Source organism: Oncorhynchus keta, unplaced genomic scaffold (genome assembly GCF_023373465.1).
Source record: "Oncorhynchus keta strain PuntledgeMale-10-30-2019 unplaced genomic scaffold, Oket_V2 Un_contig_2347_pilon_pilon, whole genome shotgun sequence".
NCBI classification, from domain to species: domain Eukaryota; kingdom Metazoa; phylum Chordata; class Actinopteri; order Salmoniformes; family Salmonidae; genus Oncorhynchus; species Oncorhynchus keta.
The window spans coordinates 121453-135901 of record NW_026283402.1 but is presented as its reverse complement, the minus strand read 5'-3'; positions in this window follow the sequence as shown (position 1 = coordinate 135901).

Sequence of the window (14449 nt, the reverse complement as noted above, 5' to 3'; positions counted from 1 at the left end):
ATGAACATGACAATGACAACATGTTTATACTCTGGCATTGTGCTGGAGATAATGAACATGACAATGACAACATGTTTAGACTCTGGCATTCTGCTGGAGATAATGAGGATGACAACATGTTTAGACTCTGGCATTCTGCTGGAGATAATGAGGATGACAACATGTTTAGACTCTGGCATTCTGCTGGAGATAATGAGGATGACAACATGTTTATACTCTGGCATTCTGCTGGAGATAATGAACATGACAATGACAACATGTTTAGACTTTGGCATTCTGCTGGAGATAATGAACATGACAATGACAACATGTTTAGACTCTGGCATTCTGCTGGAGATAATGAACATGACAATGACAACATGTTTAGACTCTGGCATTCTGCTGGAGATAATGAACATGACAATGACAACATGTTTATACTCTGGCATTGTGCTGTAGATAATGAACATGACAATGACAACATGTTTAGACTCTGGCATTCTGCTGGAGATAATGAACATGACAATGACAACATGTTTATACTCTGGCATTGTGCTGAGATAATGAACAAGAGGACGACAACATGTTTATACTCTGGCATTGTGCTGGAGATAATGAACATGACAATGACAACATGTTTATACTCTGGCATTGTGCTGGAGATAATGAACATGACAATGACAACATGTTTAGACTCTGGCATTCTGCTGGAGATAATGAGGATGACAACATGTTTAGACTCTGGCATTCTGCTGGAGATAATGAGGATGACAACATGTTTAGACTCTGGCATTCTGCTGGAGATAATGAGGATGACAACATGTTTAGACTCTGGCATTCTGCTGGAGATAATGAGGATGACAACATGTTTAGACTCTGGCATTCTGCTGGAGATAATGAGGATGACAACATGTTTAGACTCTGGCATTCTGCTGGAGATAATGAGGATGACAACATGTTTATACTCTGGCATTCTGCTGGAGATAATGAGGATGACAACATGTTTAGACTCTGGCATTCTGCTGGAGATAATGAGGATGACAATGACAACATGTTTAGACTCTGGCATTCTGCTGGAGATAATGAACATGACAATGACAACATGTTTAGACTCTGGCATTCTGCTGGAGATAATGAACATGACAATGACAACATGTTTAGACTCTGGCATTCTGCTGGAGATAATGAACATGACAATGACAACATGTTTATACTCTGGCATTGTGCTGTAGATAATGAACATGACAATGACAACATGTTTAGACTCTGGCATTCTGCTGGAGATAATGAGGATGACAACATGTTTAGACTCTGGCATTCTGCTGGAGATAATGAGGATGACAACATGTTTAGACTCTGGCATTCTGCTGGAGATAATGAGGATGACAACATGTTTAGACTCTGGCATTCTGCTGGAGATAATGAGGATGACAACATGTTTATACTCTGGCATTCTGCTGGAGATAATGAACATGACAATGACAACATGTTTAGACTCTGGCATTCTGCTGGAGATAATGAACATGACAATGACAACATGTTTAGACTCTGGCATTCTGCTGGAGATAATGAACATGACAATGACAACATGTTTAGACTCTGGCATTCTGCTGGAGATAATGAACATGACAATGACAACATGTTTATACTCTGGCATTGTGCTGTAGATAATGAACATGACAATGACAACATGTTTAGACTCTGGCATTCTGCTGGAGATAATGAACATGACAATGACATCATGTTTATACTCTGGCATTGTGCTGGAGATAATGAACAAGAGGACGACAACATGTTTATACTCTGGCATTGTGCTGGAGATAATGAACATGACAATGACAACATGTTTATACTCTGGCATTGTGCTGGAGATAATGAACATGACAATGACAACATGTTTAGACTCTGGCATTCTGCTGGAGATAATGAGGATGACAACATGTTTAGACTCTGGCATTCTGCTGGAGATAATGAGGATGACAACATGTTTAGACTCTGGCATTCTGCTGGAGATAATGAGGATGACAACATGTTTATACTCTGGCATTCTGCTGGAGATAATGAACATGACAATGACAACATGTTTAGACTCTGGCATTCTGCTGGAGATAATGAACATGACAATGACAACATGTTTAGACTCTGGCATTCTGCTGGAGATCTGCTGACAACATGAGATAATGAACATGACAATGACAACATGTTTAGACTCTGGCATTCTGCTGGAGATAATGAACATGACAATGACAACATGTTTATACTCTGGCATTGTGCTGTAGATAATGAACATGACAATGACAACATGTTTAGACTCTGGCATTCTGCTGGAGATAATGAACATGACAATGACAACATGTTTATACTCTGGCATTGTGCTGGAGATAATGAACAAGAGGATGACAACATGTTTATACTCTGGCATTGTGCTGGAGATAATGAACATGACAATGACAACATGTTTATACTCTGGCATTGTGCTGGAGATAATGAACATGACAATGACAACATGTTTAGACTCTGGCATTCTGCTGGAGATAATGAGGATGACAACATGTTTAGACTCTGGCATTCTGCTGGAGATAATGAGGATGACAACATGTTTAGACTCTGGCATTCTGCTGGAGATAATGAGGATGACAACATGTTTAGACTCTGGCATTCTGCTGGAGATAATGAGGATGACAACATGTTTAGACTCTGGCATTCTGCTGGAGATAATGAGGATGACAACATGTTTAGACTCTGGCATTCTGCTGGAGATAATGAGGATGACAACATGTTTAGACTCTGGCATTCTGCTGGAGATAATGAGGATGACAACATGTTTAGACTCTGGCATTCTGCTGGAGATAATGAGGATGACAACATGTTTAGACTCTGGCATTCTGCTGAGATAATGAGGATGACAACATGTTTAGACTCTGGCATTCTGCTGGAGATGAGGATGACAACATGTTTAGACTCTGGCATTCTGCTGGAGATAATGAGGATGACAACATGTTTAGACTTTGGCATTCTGCTGGAGATAATGACAACATGTTTAGACTCTGGCATTCTGCTGGAGATAATGAACATGACAATGACAACATGTTTAGACTCTGGCATTCTGCTGGAGATAATGAACATGACAATGACAACATGTTTAGACTCTGGCATTCTGCTGTAGATAATGAACATGACAATGACAACATGTTTAGACTCTGGCATTCTGCTGGAGATAATGAACATGACAATGACAACATGTTTATACTCTGGCATTGTGCTGGAGATAATGAACATGACAATGACACAACATGTTTATACTCTGGCATTGTGCTGGAGATAATGAACATGACAATGACAACATGTTTATACTCTGGCATTGTGCTGGAGATAATGAACATGAGGATGACAACATGTTTAGACTCTGGCATTCTGCTGGAGATAATGAGGATGACAACATGTTTAGACTCTGGCATTCTGCTGGAGATAATGAGGATGACAACATGTTTAGACTCTGGCATTCTGCTGGAGATAATGAGGATGACAACATGTTTAGACTCTGGCATTCTGCTGGAGATAATGAGGATGACAACATGTTTAGACTCTGGCATTCTGCTGGAGATAATGAGGATGACAACATGTTTAGACTCTGGCATTCTGCTGGAGATAATGAGGATGACAACATGTTTAGACTCTGGCATTCTGCTGGAGATAATGAGGATGACAACATGTTTAGACTCTGGCATTCTGCTGGAGATAATGAGGATGACAACATGTTTAGACTCTGGCATTCTGCTGGAGATAATGAGGATGACAACATGTTTAGACTCTGGCATTCTGCTGGAGATAATGAGGATGACAACATGTTTAGACTCTGGCATTCTGCTGGAGATAATGAACATGACAATGACAACATGTTTAGACTCTGGCATTCTGCTGGAGATAATGAACATGACAATGACAACATGTTTATACTCTGGCATTCTGCTGGAGATAATGAACATGACAATGACAACATGTTTAGACTCTGGCATTGTGCTGGAGATAATGAACATGACAATGACAACATGTTTAGACTCTGGCATTCTGCTGGAGATAATGAACATGACAATGACAACATGTTTAGACTCTGGCATTCTGCTGGAGATAATGAGGACAATGACAACATGTTTATACTCTGGCATTGTGCTGGAGATAATGAACATGACAATGACAACATGTTTAGACTCTGGCATTCTGCTGGAGATAATGAACAAGAGGACGACAACATGTTTATACTCTGGCATTGTGCTGGAGATAATGAACAAGAGGACGACAACATGTTTATACTCTGGCATTCTGCTGGAGATAATGAGGATGACAACATGTTTAGACTCTGGCATTCTGCTGGAGATAATGAGGATGACAACATGTTTAGACTCTGGCATTCTGCTGGAGATAATGAGGATGACAACATGTTTATACTCTGGCATTCTGCTGGAGACAATGAGGATGACAACATGTTTAGACTCTGGCATTCTGCTGGAGATAATGAGGATGACAACATGTTTATACTCTGGCATTCTGCTGGAGATAATGAACATGACAATGACAACATGTTTAGACTCTGGCATTCTGCTGGAGATAATGAACATGACAATGACAACATGTTTAGACTCTGGCATTCTGCTGGAGATAATGAACATGACAATGACAACATGTTTAGACTCTGGCATTCTGCTGGAGATAATGAACATGACAATGACAACATGTTTAGACTCTGGCATTCTGCTGGAGATAATGAACATGACAATGACAACATGTTTAGACTCTGGCATTCTGCTGGAGATAATGAACATGACAATGACAACATGTTTATACTCTGGCATTGTGCTGGAGATAATGAACATGACAATGACAACATGTTTATACTCTGGCATTGTGCTGGAGATAATGAACATGACAATGACAACATGTTTATACTCTGGCATTGTGCTGGAGATAATGAACATGACAATGACAACATGTTTAGACTCTGGCATTCTGCTGGAGATAATGAGGATGACAACATGTTTAGACTCTGGCATTCTGCTGGAGATAATGAGGATGACAACATGTTTAGACTCTGGCATTCTGCTGGAGATAATGAGGATGACAACATGTTTAGACTCTGGCATTCTGCTGGAGATAATGAGGATGACAACATGTTTATACTCTGGCATTCTGCTGGAGATAATGAACATGACAATGACAACATGTTTAGACTCTGGCATTCTGCTGGAGATAATGAGGATGACAACATGTTTAGACTCTGGCATTCTGCTGGAGATAATGAGGATGACAACATGTTTATACTCTGGCATTCTGCTGGAGATAATGAACATGACAATGACAACATGTTTAGACTCTGGCATTCTGCTGGAGATAATGAACATGACAATGACAACATGTTTAGACTCTGGCATTCTGCTGGAGATAATGAACATGACAATGACAACATGTTTAGACTCTGGCATTCTGCTGGAGATAATGAACATGACAATGACAACATGTTTAGACTCTGGCATTCTGCTGGAGATAATGAGGATGACAACATGTTTAGACTCTGGCATTCTGCTGGAGATAATGAGGATGACAACATGTTTAGACTCTGGCATTCTGCTGGAGATAATGAGGATGACAACATGTTTAGACTCTGGCATTCTGCTGGAGATAATGAGGATGACAACATGTTTAGACTCTGGCATTCTGCTGGAGATAATGAGGATGACAACATGTTTATACTCTGGCATTCTGCTGGAGATAATGAACATGACAATGACAACATGTTTATACTCTGGCATTCTGCTGGAGATAATGAACATGACAATGACAACATGTTTAGACTCTGGCATTCTGCTGGAGATAATGAACATGACAATGACAACATGTTTAGACTCTGGCATTCTGCTGGAGATAATGAACATGACAATGACAACATGTTTATACTCTGGCATTGTGCTGTAGATAATGAACATGACAATGACAACATGTTTAGACTCTGGCATTCTGCTGGAGATAATGAACATGACAATGACAACATGTTTATACTCTGGCATTGTGCTGGAGATAATGAACAAGAGGACGACAACATGTTTATACTCTGGCATTGTGCTGGAGATAATGAACATGACAATGACAACATGTTTATACTCTGGCATTGTGCTGAGATAATGAACATGACAATGACAACATGTTTAGACTCTGGCATTCTGCTGGAGATAATGAGGATGACAACATGTTTAGACTCTGGCATTCTGCTGGAGATAATGAGGATGACAACATGTTTAGACTCTGGCATTCTGCTGGAGATAATGAGGATGACAACATGTTTATACTCTGGCATTCTGCTGAGATAATGAACATGACAATGACAACATGTTTAGACTCTGGCATTCTGCTGGAGATAATGAACATGACAATGACAACATGTTTAGACTCTGGCATTCTGCTGGAGATAATGAACATGACAATGACAACATGTTTAGACTCTGGCATTCTGCTGGAGATAATGAACATGACAATGACAACATGTTTATACTCTGGCATTGTGCTGTAGATAATGAACATGACAATGACAACATGTTTAGACTCTGGCATTCTGCTGGAGATAATGAACATGACAATGACAACATGTTTATACTCTGGCATTGTGCTGGAGATAATGAACAAGAGGACGACAACATGTTTATACTCTGGCATTGTGCTGAGATAATGAACATGACAATGACAACATGTTTATACTCTGGCATTGTGCTGGAGATAATGAACATGGCAATGACAACATGTTTAGACTCTGGCATTCTGCTGGAGATAATGAGGATGACAACATGTTTAGACTCTGGCATTCTGCTGAGATAATGAGGATGACAACATGTTTAGACTCTGGCATTCTGCTGGAGATAATGAGGATGACAACATGTTTAGACTCTGGCATTCTGCTGGAGATAATGAGGATGACAACATGTTTAGACTCTGGCATTCTGCTGGAGATAATGAGGATGACAACATGTTTAGACTCTGGCATTCTGCTGGAGATAATGAGGATGACAACATGTTTAGACTCTGGCATTCTGCTGGAGATAATGAGGATGACAACATGTTTATACTCTGGCATTCTGCTGGAGATAATGAGGATGACAACATGTTTAGACTCTGGCATTCTGCTGGAGATAATGAGGATGACAATGACAACATGTTTAGACTCTGGCATTCTGCTGGAGATAATGAACATGACAATGACAACATGTTTAGACTCTGGCATTCTGCTGGAGATAATGAACATGACAATGACAACATGTTTAGACTCTGGCATTCTGCTGGAGATAATGAACATGACAATGACAACATGTTTAGACTCTGGCATTCTGCTGGAGATAATGAACATGACAATGACAACATGTTTAGACTCTGGCATTCTGCTGGAGATAATGAGGATGACAACATGTTTAGACTCTGGCATTCTGCTGGAGATAATGAGGATGACAACATGTTTAGACTCTGGCATTCTGCTGGAGATAATGAGGATGACAACATGTTTAGACTCTGGCATTCTGCTGGAGATAATGAGGATGACAACATGTTTATACTCTGGCATTCTGCTGGAGATAATGAACATGACAATGACAACATGTTTAGACTCTGGCATTCTGCTGGAGATAATGAACATGACAATGACAACATGTTTAGACTCTGGCATTCTGCTGGAGATAATGAACATGACAATGACAACATGTTTAGACTCTGGCATTCTGCTGGAGATAATGAACATGACAATGACAACATGTTTATACTCTGGCATTCTGCTGGAGATAATGAACATGACAATGACAACATGTTTAGACTCTGGCATTCTGCTGGAGATAATGAACATGACAATGACATCATGTTTATACTCTGGCATTGTGCTGGAGATAATGAACAAGAGGATGACAACATGTTTATACTCTGGCATTGTGCTGGAGATAATGAACATGACAATGACAACATGTTTATACTCTGGCATTGTGCTGAGATAATGAACATGACAATGACAACATGTTTAGACTCTGGCATTCTGCTGGAGATAATGAGGATGACAACATGTTTAGACTCTGGCATTCTGCTGGAGATAATGAGGATGACAACATGTTTAGACTCTGGCATTCTGCTGGAGATAATGAGGATGACAACATGTTTATACTCTGGCATTCTGCTGGAGATAATGAACATGACAATGACAACATGTTTAGACTCTGGCATTCTGCTGGAGATAATGAACATGACAATGACAACATGTTTAGACTCTGGCATTCTGCTGGAGATAATGAACATGACAATGACAACATGTTTAGACTCTGGCATTCTGCTGGAGATAATGAACATGACAATGACAACATGTTTATACTCTGGCATTGTGCTGTAGATAATGAACATGACAATGACAACATGTTTAGACTCTGGCATTCTGCTGGAGATAATGAACATGACAATGACAACATGTTTATACTCTGGCATTGTGCTGGAGATAATGAACAAGAGGACGACAACATGTTTATACTCTGGCATTGTGCTGGAGATAATGAACATGACAATGACAACATGTTTATACTCTGGCATTGTGCTGGAGATAATGAACATGACAATGACAACATGTTTAGACTCTGGCATTCTGCTGGAGATAATGAGGATGACAACATGTTTAGACTCTGGCATTCTGCTGGAGATAATGAGGATGACAACATGTTTAGACTCTGGCATTCTGCTGGAGATAATGAGGATGACAACATGTTTAGACTCTGGCATTCTGCTGGAGATAATGAGGATGACAACATGTTTAGACTCTGGCATTCTGCTGGAGATAATGAGGATGACAACATGTTTAGACTCTGGCATTCTGCTGGAGATAATGAGGATGACAACATGTTTAGACTCTGGCATTCTGCTGGAGATAATGAGGATGACAACATGTTTAGACTCTGGCATTCTGCTGGAGATAATGAGGATGACAACATGTTTAGACTCTGGCATTCTGCTGGAGATAATGAGGATGACAACATGTTTATACTCTGGCATTCTGCTGGAGATAATGAACATGACAATGACAACATGTTTAGACTCTGGCATTCTGCTGGAGATAATGAACATGACAATGACAACATGTTTATACTCTGGCATTGTGCTGGAGATAATGAACATGACAATGACAACATGTTTAGACTCTGGCATTCTGCTGGAGATAATGAACATGACAATGACAACATGTTTATACTCTGGCATTGTGCTGGAGATAATGAACAAGAGGACGACAACATGTTTATACTCTGGCATTGTGCTGGAGATAATGAACATGACAATGACAACATGTTTATACTCTGGCATTGTGCTGGAGATAATGAACATGACAATGACAACATGTTTAGACTCTGGCATTCTGCTGGAGATAATGAGGATGACAACATGTTTAGACTCTGGCATTCTGCTGGAGATAATGAGGATGACAACATGTTTAGACTCTGGCATTCTGCTGGAGATAATGAGGATGACAACATGTTTAGACTCTGGCATTCTGCTGGAGATAATGAGGATGACAACATGTTTAGACTCTGGCATTCTGCTGGAGATAATGAGGATGACAACATGTTTAGACTCTGGCATTCTGCTGGAGATAATGAGGATGACAACATGTTTAGACTCTGGCATTCTGCTGGAGATAATGAGGATGACAACATGTTTAGACTCTGGCATTCTGCTGGAGATAATGAGGATGACAACATGTTTATACTCTGGCATTCTGCTGGAGATAATGAACATGACAATGACAACATGTTTATACTCTGGCATTGTGCTGGAGATAATGAACAAGAGGACGACAACATGTTTATACTCTGGCATTGTGCTGGAGATAATGAACATGACAATGACAACATGTTTATACTCTGGCATTGTGCTGGAGATAATGAACATGACAATGACAACATGTTTAGACTCTGGCATTCTGCTGGAGATAATGAGGATGACAACATGTTTAGACTCTGGCATTCTGCTGGAGATAATGAGGATGACAACATGTTTAGACTCTGGCATTCTGCTGGAGATAATGAGGATGACAACATGTTTAGACTCTGGCATTCTGCTGGAGATAATGAGGATGACAACATGTTTAGACTCTGGCATTCTGCTGGAGATAATGAGGATGACAACATGTTTAGACTCTGGCATTCTGCTGGAGATAATGAGGATGACAACATGTTTAGACTCTGGCATTCTGCTGGAGATAATGAGGATGACAACATGTTTAGACAATGGCATTCTGCTGGAGATAATGAGGATGACAACATGTTTAGACTCTGGCATTCTGCTGGAGATAATGAGGATGACAACATGTTTATACTCTGGCATTCTGCTGGAGATAATGAACATGACAATGACAACATGTTTAGACTCTGGCATTCTGCTGGAGATAATGAACATGACAATGACAACATGTTTAGACTCTGGCATTCTGCTGGAGATAATGAACATGACAATGACAACATGTTTATACTCTGGCATTGTGCTGGAGATAATGAACATGACAATGACAACATGTTTATACTCTGGCATTCTGCTGGAGATAATGAACATGACAATGACAACATGTTTATACTCTGGCATTGTGCTGGAGATAATGAACAAGAGGACGACAACATGTTTATACTCTGGCATTGTGCTGGAGATAATGAACATGACAATGACAACATGTTTATACTCTGGCATTGTGCTGGAGATAATGAACATGACAATGACAACATGTTTAGACTCTGGCATTCTGCTGGAGATAATGAACATGAGGATGACAACATGTTTATACTCTGGCATTGTGCTGGAGATAATGAACATGACAATGACAACATGTTTAGACTCTGGCATTCTGCTGGAGATAATGAACATGAGGATGACAACATGTTTATACTCTGGCATTGTGCTGGAGATAATGAACATGACAATGACAACATGTTTAGACTCTGGCATTCTGCTGGAGATGATGAACAAGAGGACGACAACATGTTTATACTCTGGCATTGTGCTGGAGATAATGAACATGACAATGACAACATGTTTATACTCTGGCATTGTGCTGGAGATAATGAACATGACAATGACAACATGTTTAGACTCTGGCATTCTGCTGGAGATAATGAGGATGACAACATGTTTAGACTCTGGCATTCTGCTGGAGATAATGAGGATGACAACATGTTTAGACTCTGGCATTCTGCTGGAGATAATGAGGATGACAACATGTTTAGACTCTGGCATTCTGCTGGAGATAATGAGGATGACAACATGTTTAGACTCTGGCATTCTGCTGGAGATAATGAGGATGACAACATGTTTATACTCTGGCATTCTGCTGGAGACAATGAACATGACAATGACAACATGTTTATACTCTGGCATTGTGCTGGAGATAATGAACAAGAGGACGACAACATGTTTATACTCTGGCATTGTGCTGGAGATAATGAACAAGAGGACGACAACATGTTTATACTCTGGCATTGTGCTGGAGATAATGAACATGACAATGACAACATGTTTATACTCTGGCATTGTGCTGGAGATAATGAACATGACAATGACAACATGTTTAGACTCTGGCATTCTGCTGGAGATAATGAGGATGACAACATGTTTAGACTCTGGCATCCTGCTGGAGATAATGAGGATGACAACATGTTTAGACTCTGGCATTCTGCTGGAGATAATGAGGATGACAACATGTTTAGACTCTGGCATTCTGCTGGAGATAATGAGGATGACAACATGTTTAGACTCTGGCATTCTGCTGGAGATAATGAGGATGACAACATGTTTAGACTCTGGCATTCTGCTGGAGATAATGAGGATGACAACATGTTTATACCCTGGCATTCTGCTGGAGATAATGAACATGACAATGACAACATGTTTATACTCTGGCATTGTGCTGGAGATAATGAACATGACAATGACAACATGTTTATACTCTGGCATTGTGCTGGAGATAATGAACATGACAATGACAACATGTTTAGACTCTGGCATTCTGCTGGAGATAATGAGGATGACAACATGTTTAGACTCTGGCATTCTGCTGGAGATAATGAGGATGACAACATGTTTAGACTCTGGCATTCTGCTGGAGATAATGAGGATGACAACATGTTTAGACTCTGGCATTCTGCTGGAGATAATGAGGATGACAACATGTTTAGACTCTGGCATTCTGCTGGAGATAATGAGGATGACAACATGTTTAGACTCTGGCATTCTGCTGGAGATAATGAGGATGACAACATGTTTATACTCTGGCATTGTGCTGGAGATAATGAACATGACAATGACAACATGTTTATACTCTGGCATTGTGCTGGAGATAATGAACATGACAATGACAACATGTTTAGACTCTGGCATTCTGCTGGAGATAATGAACATGAGGATGACAACATGTTTATACTCTGGCATTGTGCTGGAGATAATGAACATGACAATGACAACATGTTTATACTCTGGCATTCTGCTGGAGATAATGAACATGACAATGACAACATGTTTAGACTCTGGCATTGTGCTGGAGATAATGAACATGACAATGACAACATGTTTAGACTCTGGCATTCTGCTGGAGATGATGAACAAGAGGATGACAACATGTTTATACTCTGGCATTGTGCTGGAGATAATGAACATGACAATGACAACATGTTTATACTCTGGCATTGTGCTGGAGATAATGAACATGACAATGACAACATGTTTAGACTCTGGCATTCTGCTGGAGATAATGAGGATGACAACATGTTTAGACTCTGGCATTCTGCTGGAGATAATGAGGATGACAACATGTTTAGACTCTGGCATTCTGCTGGAGATAATGAGGATGACAACATGTTTATACTCTGGCATTGTGCTGGAGATAATGAACATGACAATGACAACATGTTTATACTCTGGCATTGTGCTGGAGATAATGAACATGACAATGACAACATGTTTAGACTCTGGCATTCTGCTGGAGATAATGAACATGAGGATGACAACATGTTTATACTCTGGCATTGTGCTGGAGATAATGAACATGACAATGACAACATGTTTATACTCTGGCATTCTGCCGGAGATAATGAACATGACAATGACAACATGTTTAGACTCTGGCATTGTGCTGGAGATAATGAACATGACAATGACAACATGTTTAGACTCTGGCATTCTGCTGGAGATGATGAACAAGAGGACGACAACATGTTTATACTCTGGCATTGTGCTGGAGATAATGAACATGACAATGACAACATGTTTATACTCTGGCATTGTGCTGGAGATAATGAACATGACAATGACAACATGTTTAGACTCTGGCATTCTGCTGGAGATAATGAGGATGACAACATGTTTAGACTCTGGCATTCTGCTGGAGATAATGAGGATGACAACATGTTTAGACTCTGGCATTCTGCTGGAGATAATGAGGATGACAACATGTTTAGACTCTGGCATTCTGCTGGAGATAATGAGGATGACAACATGTTTAGACTCTGGCATTCTGCTGGAGATAATGAGGATGACAACATGTTTAGACTCTGGCATTCTGCTGGAGATAATGAGGATGACAACATGTTTAGACTCTGGCATTCTGCTGGAGATAATGAGGATGACAACATGTTTAGACTCTGGCATTCTGCTGGAGATAATGAGGATGACAACATGTTTATACTCTGGCATTCTGCTGGAGACAATGAACATGACAATGACAACATGTTTATACTCTGGCATTGTGCTGGAGATAATGAACAAGAGGATGACAACATGTTTATACTCTGGCATTGTGCTGGAGATAATGAACAAGAGGACGACAACATGTTTATACTCTGGCATTGTGCTGGAGATAATGAACATGACAATGACAACATGTTTATACTCTGGCATTGTGCTGGAGATAATGAACATGACAATGACAACATGTTTAGACTCTGGCATTCTGCTGGAGATAATGAGGATGACAACATGTTTAGACTCTGGCATTCTGCTGGAGATAATGAGGATGACAACATGTTTAGACTCTGGCATTCTGCTGGAGATAATGAGGATGACAACATGTTTAGACTCTGGCATTCTGCTGGAGATAATGAGGATGACAACATGTTTAGACTCTGGCATTCTGCTGGAGATAATGAGGATGACAACATGTTTAGACTCTGGCATTCTGCTGGAGATAATGAGGATGACAACATGTTTATACCCTGGCATTCTGCTGGAGATAATGAACATGACAATGACAACATGTTTAGACTCTGGCATTCTGCTGGAGATAATGAACATGACAATGACAACATGTTTAGACTCTGGCATTCTGCTGGAGATAATGAACATGACAATGACAACATGTTTATACTCTGGCATTGTGCTGGGGATAATGAACATGACAATGACAACATGTTTATACTCTGGCATTCTGCTGGAG